The sequence below is a fragment of the Ricinus communis genome, chromosome 9 (assembly GCF_019578655.1).
Source record: "Ricinus communis isolate WT05 ecotype wild-type chromosome 9, ASM1957865v1, whole genome shotgun sequence".
In the NCBI taxonomy this organism is placed as follows: domain Eukaryota; kingdom Viridiplantae; phylum Streptophyta; class Magnoliopsida; order Malpighiales; family Euphorbiaceae; genus Ricinus; species Ricinus communis.
Genome location: NC_063264.1, coordinates 6,895,215 through 6,903,254, shown reverse-complemented (window position 1 = coordinate 6,903,254; position 8,040 = coordinate 6,895,215).

Here is an 8,040-nt window from a genome sequence, read left to right as displayed (position 1 = left end):
GACAATTGCTGGCTTCACCTATTTATGAATCCTCAATGTTCGAGATTGTATTCAATGTTTGGTTCTTAGACTATGTGTAGTCAATAAGAGGAAGGAAATGAATTTAATCAAATTTATTGCATAATTAATATCATTGGAGAAATTAACACATCTAATTAATTAAAACTCACAATGCTCTAATTTTTTTTTATTTTCTTTCCTTTGCCTACTTCCTTTTTTCCCTTATCCTCTATTTTATAATTCTTGCTAAACAAATTACTGTGCAGAATTTTACTGATAAAAAGTATGTATTTATCAAATAAGAGAATGTATAAAATTATATGTATGTTTATATAAAAGTTTTTGTAATCCGAATACATATATGTGTCTTTTTAAAAATAATAATTATATATGCTCTTTCTTTTATTTATTTTTCAAAATGATATTCATCTCAATATGAAAAGTTTCTAGTTCAACAAAGAAATCAGGGAAGGGCGAAGGATTTGCCAACCTAATTATTTGGGCAGGATGGGGAACTAAACTCCTTTTTTAGTCAATCAACTATCATATTTACAGTTCTTCTAATGTGAACAATAAGAAGGAATGCTCTTTTCTGTATATTTTATTTTATGGCGGAACTAATAATTTATGGCTTAGGAGAACGAATTGAGTGGAGTTTTGAAGAACTCAAGCTTGAGTTTGATTCTAAATAAACCAGCTTGAGCTTGAGCTAGATTTTGAAGAGAGCTCGAGATAAATTAATGAGTACAAACTTATTCGGGTCGAGTTTGAGTGTAATTGAATTTGAGTAGGAAATTTAATTTTTATAAATTTTTGACATAAAATTATTTAATTATTAAATTTAAATTTATTTTAAAAATATACAGAAAGGTATTAATATTTATATAAAACTCTATAATTTTTGAGTATTTATCATATATATATATAATATATAAATATAAATATTTTATATCAACTATATATATTTAAATTTAAATTAAAGAATTTTATTAACTAAATAAATAATCTATTATAATATGTTCATATTAGTCTACTGGATACATATCCCATTAAGATTGTAAGTTTAAATCCTATCCTCTACAGAATAACTAGTTTATTTTATTAATTAAGTCTTAGGCTCATGAGCCAGTTAAAGTAGAGTATTATGAAGCTTAACACGATTCGTCAAGCTAGTCGAGTAACTCGACTCTATTAATATCGAGTTGATACTGATTAGCTTGCGAATTGATTTAACTTGATTACTATAATGAATATTCACTCTCATTTGTACTCAACATAAAAATTAATAATTAAAAAAATATTTTTTTAAATAGACTATTTATATATTTTAAAACTAATTTTGTTATTTATGAATTTATACAAGTTCCTTTTTAGAAAAAAGGAAAAAATAAATATTCTTATAAATAACTTATTTTTATTTTAATCGGACAAATACTTTTATTAGCTTATTGTTCTAAACAGAATAAAAACAGAAAATACAAAAAAGAATTTTCCTAAAACATATTCCTTAGCTAAACAAATGGAAATTGAAAACTTTATCCATAAAATATCGTGCCTTCCTGTTTTTCCTCTTTTTCCCAAAGTTACATATTAACTTCTCTTTTTTGCTTTTTTTTTTTCCTTTTAAAAAATACCATTTAAAAAAGAAAAGAAAAATAAAATAAACTTTTTTCTAATAACAACTTTCTTATTATAATGTCAGAATTTACTAGTAAAATAGAATTTGAACAATTCAAAAGACCCATTACTTTAAATTTGAGACTCTAAAATTTTGCCATAAATAATACAATAGTATTGCTAAGCACACTGTGACAAACCCTAGTAATAAGTTTCAGTAATTTGTTATGTCTTTTTAATAATTCAATTTTTCTTTCAATTTAAAGGAGTTAAAGATAGGGTTATCAGACTGACAATAACTTTTGGGGTGGATTTTTTATTACTGACAGAGATAGCTGATGCCAGTCTAATTATTTTTTTCACTAACTATATTTTATTACTGGCAAGGAATGTTCTAATACTTATTTAATATGCTTTTATGTTTTTAATGGTATTGGGTAAGTAAATGACAAGGCTCAAGGTTTAAAAAGTCAAGAGCCAGAAGACTGGGGAGGGTGCCCCAAATTTTCAAATGCCTTTTATTATATAAAACCAAGAAACAGTGTACAAAGCCATAGTTCATTGGGATCCCAAATTCAATGTATTTTATGATTTTGTATTGTATTTTATATAAATATACAAATACAATTCCAAGAAGAGTCAAGATTTGCTGACATTTCTTTATGGACTCCACAGTCCAAACTTGAAATATAATACTCGTACAAATTTCCAACCTTATAATTGACTTCTCAATCAAAAAACTGGAACCCAAAGAATTTTAGAAGAGAAAGAAATAATTATATTTCATGCCGAGCATTTATAAAATACATGTATATATAGGAGACCTTAGGTTTCTATGATTATATCAATCACATTAGTTTAGCCTAAAGCTATGTATGTACAGCTGGAAATTTTATCACATATAAATTAGAAAACAAATCAATCCGACTAGGAACAACTAGGAAACATATAACAGATGATATCTTCCAATGCTCCCCTTCAAGTAGGATCTAGAGAATTGATGGATCCAAGCTTGCTTAATAGTCGATGAAACTGTGCGGAGGGCATAACTTTTTAGTTAACACATCTGCAAGTTGATCATGAGCCTGCACATAATGAGTATGAACAAGTTTGGACTGAATTTGTTGAGGGATGTACTGACAAACCATTTCAATATATTTTATCCTTTCATGGAACACCGGATTAACGACAATATGCATGGTAGCCTGATTATCATAAACAAGAGTCACAGGAGTAATGCTTATACAACCCAGATCATCAAGAAGACTTTTAAGCTATATGAATTCATAAGCTGCTGCAACCATCACACAATACCCAGCTTCTGCGCTAGAACGAGCTACTACATGTTGTTTTTTGCTTTTCTATGAAACAAGGTTACTGTATGTTTTTTTTTTTTTTTACTGCAGCCATCGCACGATACCTAGTATTATCCCATAATGTTGGTGTGTCCATTTCTGGTCATCATAATACCATAACCTATTATTCTTCTTCAACTGAACAATTGAATTAATATTATTGCCAGTGATAATGAGATCGTCAACGTAAATAAGCACCATTAATTTTTTGACCTTCCATAGTCAGACATACAATGAAGAACCAGCAGAATGTTTTGAGAAACCAAGCATTTTAAGAGCAGAAATCAACTTCGAATGCCATGCTTACGGACTTTGCTTTAACCCATAGATAGATTTATAAAGTTTACCAACCAAATTGGGATTACCACTTTGAGGATAGTCAGGTGGAAGCTTTATGAATATTTCGTCTTCAAGATCACAATGTAAAAAGGCATTCTTGACGTCCATTTGAGATAAAGACCATCCATTATTAATAGCAACAAACAAAAGAACTCTGACTTTGGTCATCTTGGCAACAGGAGCAAAAGTCTCCTTGTAGTTAATACCAAATTTTTTAGTGAACCCTTGCGCCACAAGATGTGCTTTGTGGCGATCTACATATCCATCTGAATTAAACTTGGTTTTAAAAACCCATCGACTACCAACTGCATGTTTATTGTTAGGAAGAGGTATTATTCTCCTCAAGTGCAGTTAACTTTTAGTTCATTACTTTCTTCTATATAGCTTGAGAGTGAGCTTCTTGAAAATTCGTGAGCTCGTGAACATTGGAAATAGCAGTAAGGAAAATTGTGTAAGAAGGAGATAACTTGTGATAAGTTAGAAAGTTTATGTGAGGATACCTGACAGTATGGGTAATGTAATCTTTCAAATTTATGGGTGGACGACGATCTCGTGGAGGATTATGCCGAGGACTTGGTGATTGTTTTTGAATATTAAATGATGCTCTCTCACTTTCATTTATAGGAACTTCTTGAAAAACACCATCAACATTATTTAGACAGTCAGTAGATGTAGAATTATTGACTAGAGTATCATGCTCTATAATCAAATCAGTTAAACGTTCTTGGCAAGGCTCAACATTTGGTAAAGGAAAGAATTTAGTTAGCATCTCCCCCTGGTTAGGTGTCGCAAAATATGGCTTTGTTTTGACAAATCGAACATCTCTACTTACATAAAGTTTCTTAGTGATAATATCATAACATTTATACCCCATCATTGTTTGAGAGTAGCCTAAGAAAATGCATTTAACTACTCTTGGGTCAAGTTTGTCACGGTGAGTTGCTAATATATTCACGAAATAAGTGCAGCCAAATATCTATAAATGAGATATGCCCGGCTTCTTTTCCTGCAATACCTCAAGAGGACATTTAAAATCCAATACTCGATTGGGTAAGCGATTAACAAGATAAGCAGTAGTAAGGACTCCATAAGACCAGAACACCTTCAGAACATTCAATAGCTTGAGTTTTTTCTAATAAATCATGATTTTAACATTCGGCTACCCCGTTTTGTTGGAGTGTGTTAACATAGCTAGTCTGATGCAATATTCCATTAGAGATTAAGTAGTTTTGCATATCATGAGAAGTGTATTCTATGCCATTATCAGATGAAAGAATTTTAATGTGAGCTGAGAATTGATTTGCATGTGACAGCCTGGCCTAGAAAAGCGGTCCGACGAGGGCAAGAATTGGACGCCGGGGCAAGGATAGGATGCTTGGACAAGGAGCGACTTCTGACAGGCTTCTAGGATGGCAGCACTCTGAGGTACGGGGGTACATGAATGAATCGAGTTACACATCAAAATGGGGTGGGGAATGGTTAATAACATATATGTGAAGAGTTGGAACTAATCATATGAGGCGCCTTTTGGTTGTTTGGCTGTGGAGTTATAGGAACTCCAAAGTTAAACATGCTTGGTTCGGGGAATTTTTAAGATGGGTGACCTCTTCGGAAAGTTCTCGAACCTGCTAAAGGGACAAAATCGTGAGGCTATTGAGGACTAAAGCGGATAATATCTCATGTGATTTGGTTCGGGGTCCTTAAAAATGGTATCAGAGCAGGACCCCTCTAGTAGATGTGTGGTTCGAAGACGAATCAGGCAGAAGCTAGTGGGCATGTGACAGCCTGGCCTAGAGAAACGGTCCGACAAGGGCAGAAAGTGGACGTCGGGGCAAAGATAGAATGCCTGGACAAGGAGCGGCTTCTAACAGGCTTCTAGGATGGCAACACTCTAAGCCACGAGGGTACATGAATGAATCAAATTACACATCGAAATGGGATGGAAAATGGTTGATAACATATATATATATATATAAAGAGTTGGAACTAATCATATGAGGGGCCTTTTAGTTGTTTGGCTGTGAAGTTATAGGAACTCCAAAGTTAAACGTGCTTGGTTCGGGGAATTTTCAGGATGGTGACCTCCTGGGAAGTTCTCGAACCTGCCAAAGGGTTAACCATGAGGCCAGTGAGGTCAAAGCGGACAATATCTCATATGATCTAGTTCCGAGTCATTACGTAAGCAACATACAAAAATTCTTGAAACAACTAAAAACTTCACTTTTTTTATTTCAATAAGTATACCCAGGTAACCTTTGAGATCGTCAATTAAGGTTACAAAACATTTAAAATCATCAATAGAAATAGAAAAAGGTCTCCATACATCTCAATGAACAAGTTCAAAAGCCTGTGTAGAATGAAGGAGTAAAAGGAAGTTTAGTCGACTTAGAAAAATGACAAATCTCAAAATCAAGAGCTCCTTTTAACATCCCTAAATTTAGTTTTGAGAAGATAGATTCTGATAGATATGCTAAATGTCGGTGCCATAAGAGATGATCACTAATAGTAGACGAAATGGCTTGAAATCCTTTTCAAGTCTAGAATCTTAAAAGAATAAAATAGAGCCCATATGCCAATGAAATCCCTCACCAATTGGCTTCTTATTGATAAGGTCCTCAAAAATAACCTTGTAAGGAGCAAATATAACTTCACAGTTCTCAGTTTTTTAATAGAAAGCAGTTGAAAGGGAAAAGAAGGAAAATATAGAACATCTAATTCTATAGTATCAGAGATAAACTTGGTTTTTTCCTTACCCTTGATAGGAACACCTTTCCTATTAGCTATAGAAACGAAAGACGAAAAAGGAAGAGAATGAAAGTTATGTGTAGGTATGGTCCTTCTAGCTCTTTCCTCATGCCTTGAAGCTCTTCTTGAACTATATAAAATTGATGGTAAAAGCACCCTCCTTCTAATCTTTTCAGATTTTCTAGAGGCTAGTCTTGGGCTTAGTAGCTTGAATTTTGGTGTAGAGTGATTTGGTGGTGGTAAAGGTGGTGAAGAATTTATCTCCTCCTTGATACTTCCTTGCCTAGAGTTCATGATTATTAAGAGCTGTGAGAAGAAAATAAATTTTAAAGTAGCTCTTAATAAAGAGGGGAGTGTCTATATATAGAGTTTTTCTTAATCCTAATTTGTTTAGGATTTGATTATTTCCAGTTTTTAGTAATTAAAATCCTTATTTCCTTCTTAATTGCTTGTCCTTATCCTATAAGAAAACATATTTCCTAATTCTAAATAAATATAAATGTTTATATGCTATATAATTAATGATTATGAAGTATATATTAAAAATAAATAATACTCATGTAATATACAAAATTTAATGAATATTGAAGCACAATATTGATTAGTAAATGTAGTGTTACCACATGAAGGTCCTTCTGTGTACTTGATGATCCATTTAGGTGCTAGGATGCTTGAATATCTTGTAGGTTTCAAAAAATAAAAATAAAAATATTATTTAATTAAAGTTTAAGGCATAAAATAGTAAAAATATATAATATACAAGTGGTAAAATTATTGTTTATAGCTAAACATTGTCAAGTTGAGCTCAAGTTAGTAGTGTATCGATGCACTCCACTTCATATGTCCATAGGTAATTCCTTCATAGTATAGCTTTAAATGATAGTTATTCACTTTGAACTGCTCTTGCATCTTATTGTTGTGTAATTCCATTGCACCATGGGGGAATACCGTTACTACTTCGAAAGGACCATTCCATTTTGATATAAGTTTTCCTAGAAAAAGTTTAAAACGCCATTAAATAATAAAACTTTCACTCCAGGGACAAAAGACTTACGAAGTATATTCTTGTCCTTGGTTCTTTCTTTATATAGTTTGACATTTTATATACCTCACTATGCATTTCTTCAAGATCATTTAAGTGCAATAAGCGCTCTTCACATGTCTTGGTTAAGTCCATATTGAGCTCTTTAATACCCCAGTAGGCTTTATGTTCTAATTCGATCGGCAAATGGCAAGTCTTACCATAAACTAATCTATAAGGACTCATTCCAATCAGTGTCTTATAAGCCGTGCGATTTGTCCAAAGAACATTATTCAATTGTACAACCCAATCTTGTCTAGATGGCCGTACTGATTTCTCAAGTATTAACTTAATTTGTATATTGCTAACTTCCACCTGTCCTGATATTTGTAGGTGATAAGGAGTTGCAACTCTATAAGTTATTCCATATTTTTTAAGTAAAGTGCCAAAAGCCTTGTTGCAAAAATAGGTTAATTTTAAAATTTTATTAATTTTATATGTTTAAATGTTAATATTTTAATAATAAAATACTGATTTAATTTTTTTATTATCATCATGATTCACACTACGTTAATAAATGTAATTAATAATTAAACTAAAAATTAAAACTAAAATCCACGAATTGTGTAAGATTTGATAAGAAATGTAAATTATAAAAATCTTTTTGACAAGTAAATTAAAAGAATATAAAACAAGATGCTCCACTACAATGCTAAACCGGCGCTTATTCAGGAAAAAATTAAGGTATAGAGAAAAGGGTTTTGAACTACAAATAGTCTCATCTATCACATCATCCTCCAGGGAAAAAGAAGAAGGAAACAGAAAGAAAATTGAATGTCGATCCATCTCTATCAGGAGGGAGAGAGAGAGAGAGAGAGAGAGAAGGCCTTTTTATGTACCCAAGCATCACCAAAGAGGAGAGAAAGGGGCAAAAATAAAAATGAAAATGACATTAACATTTTT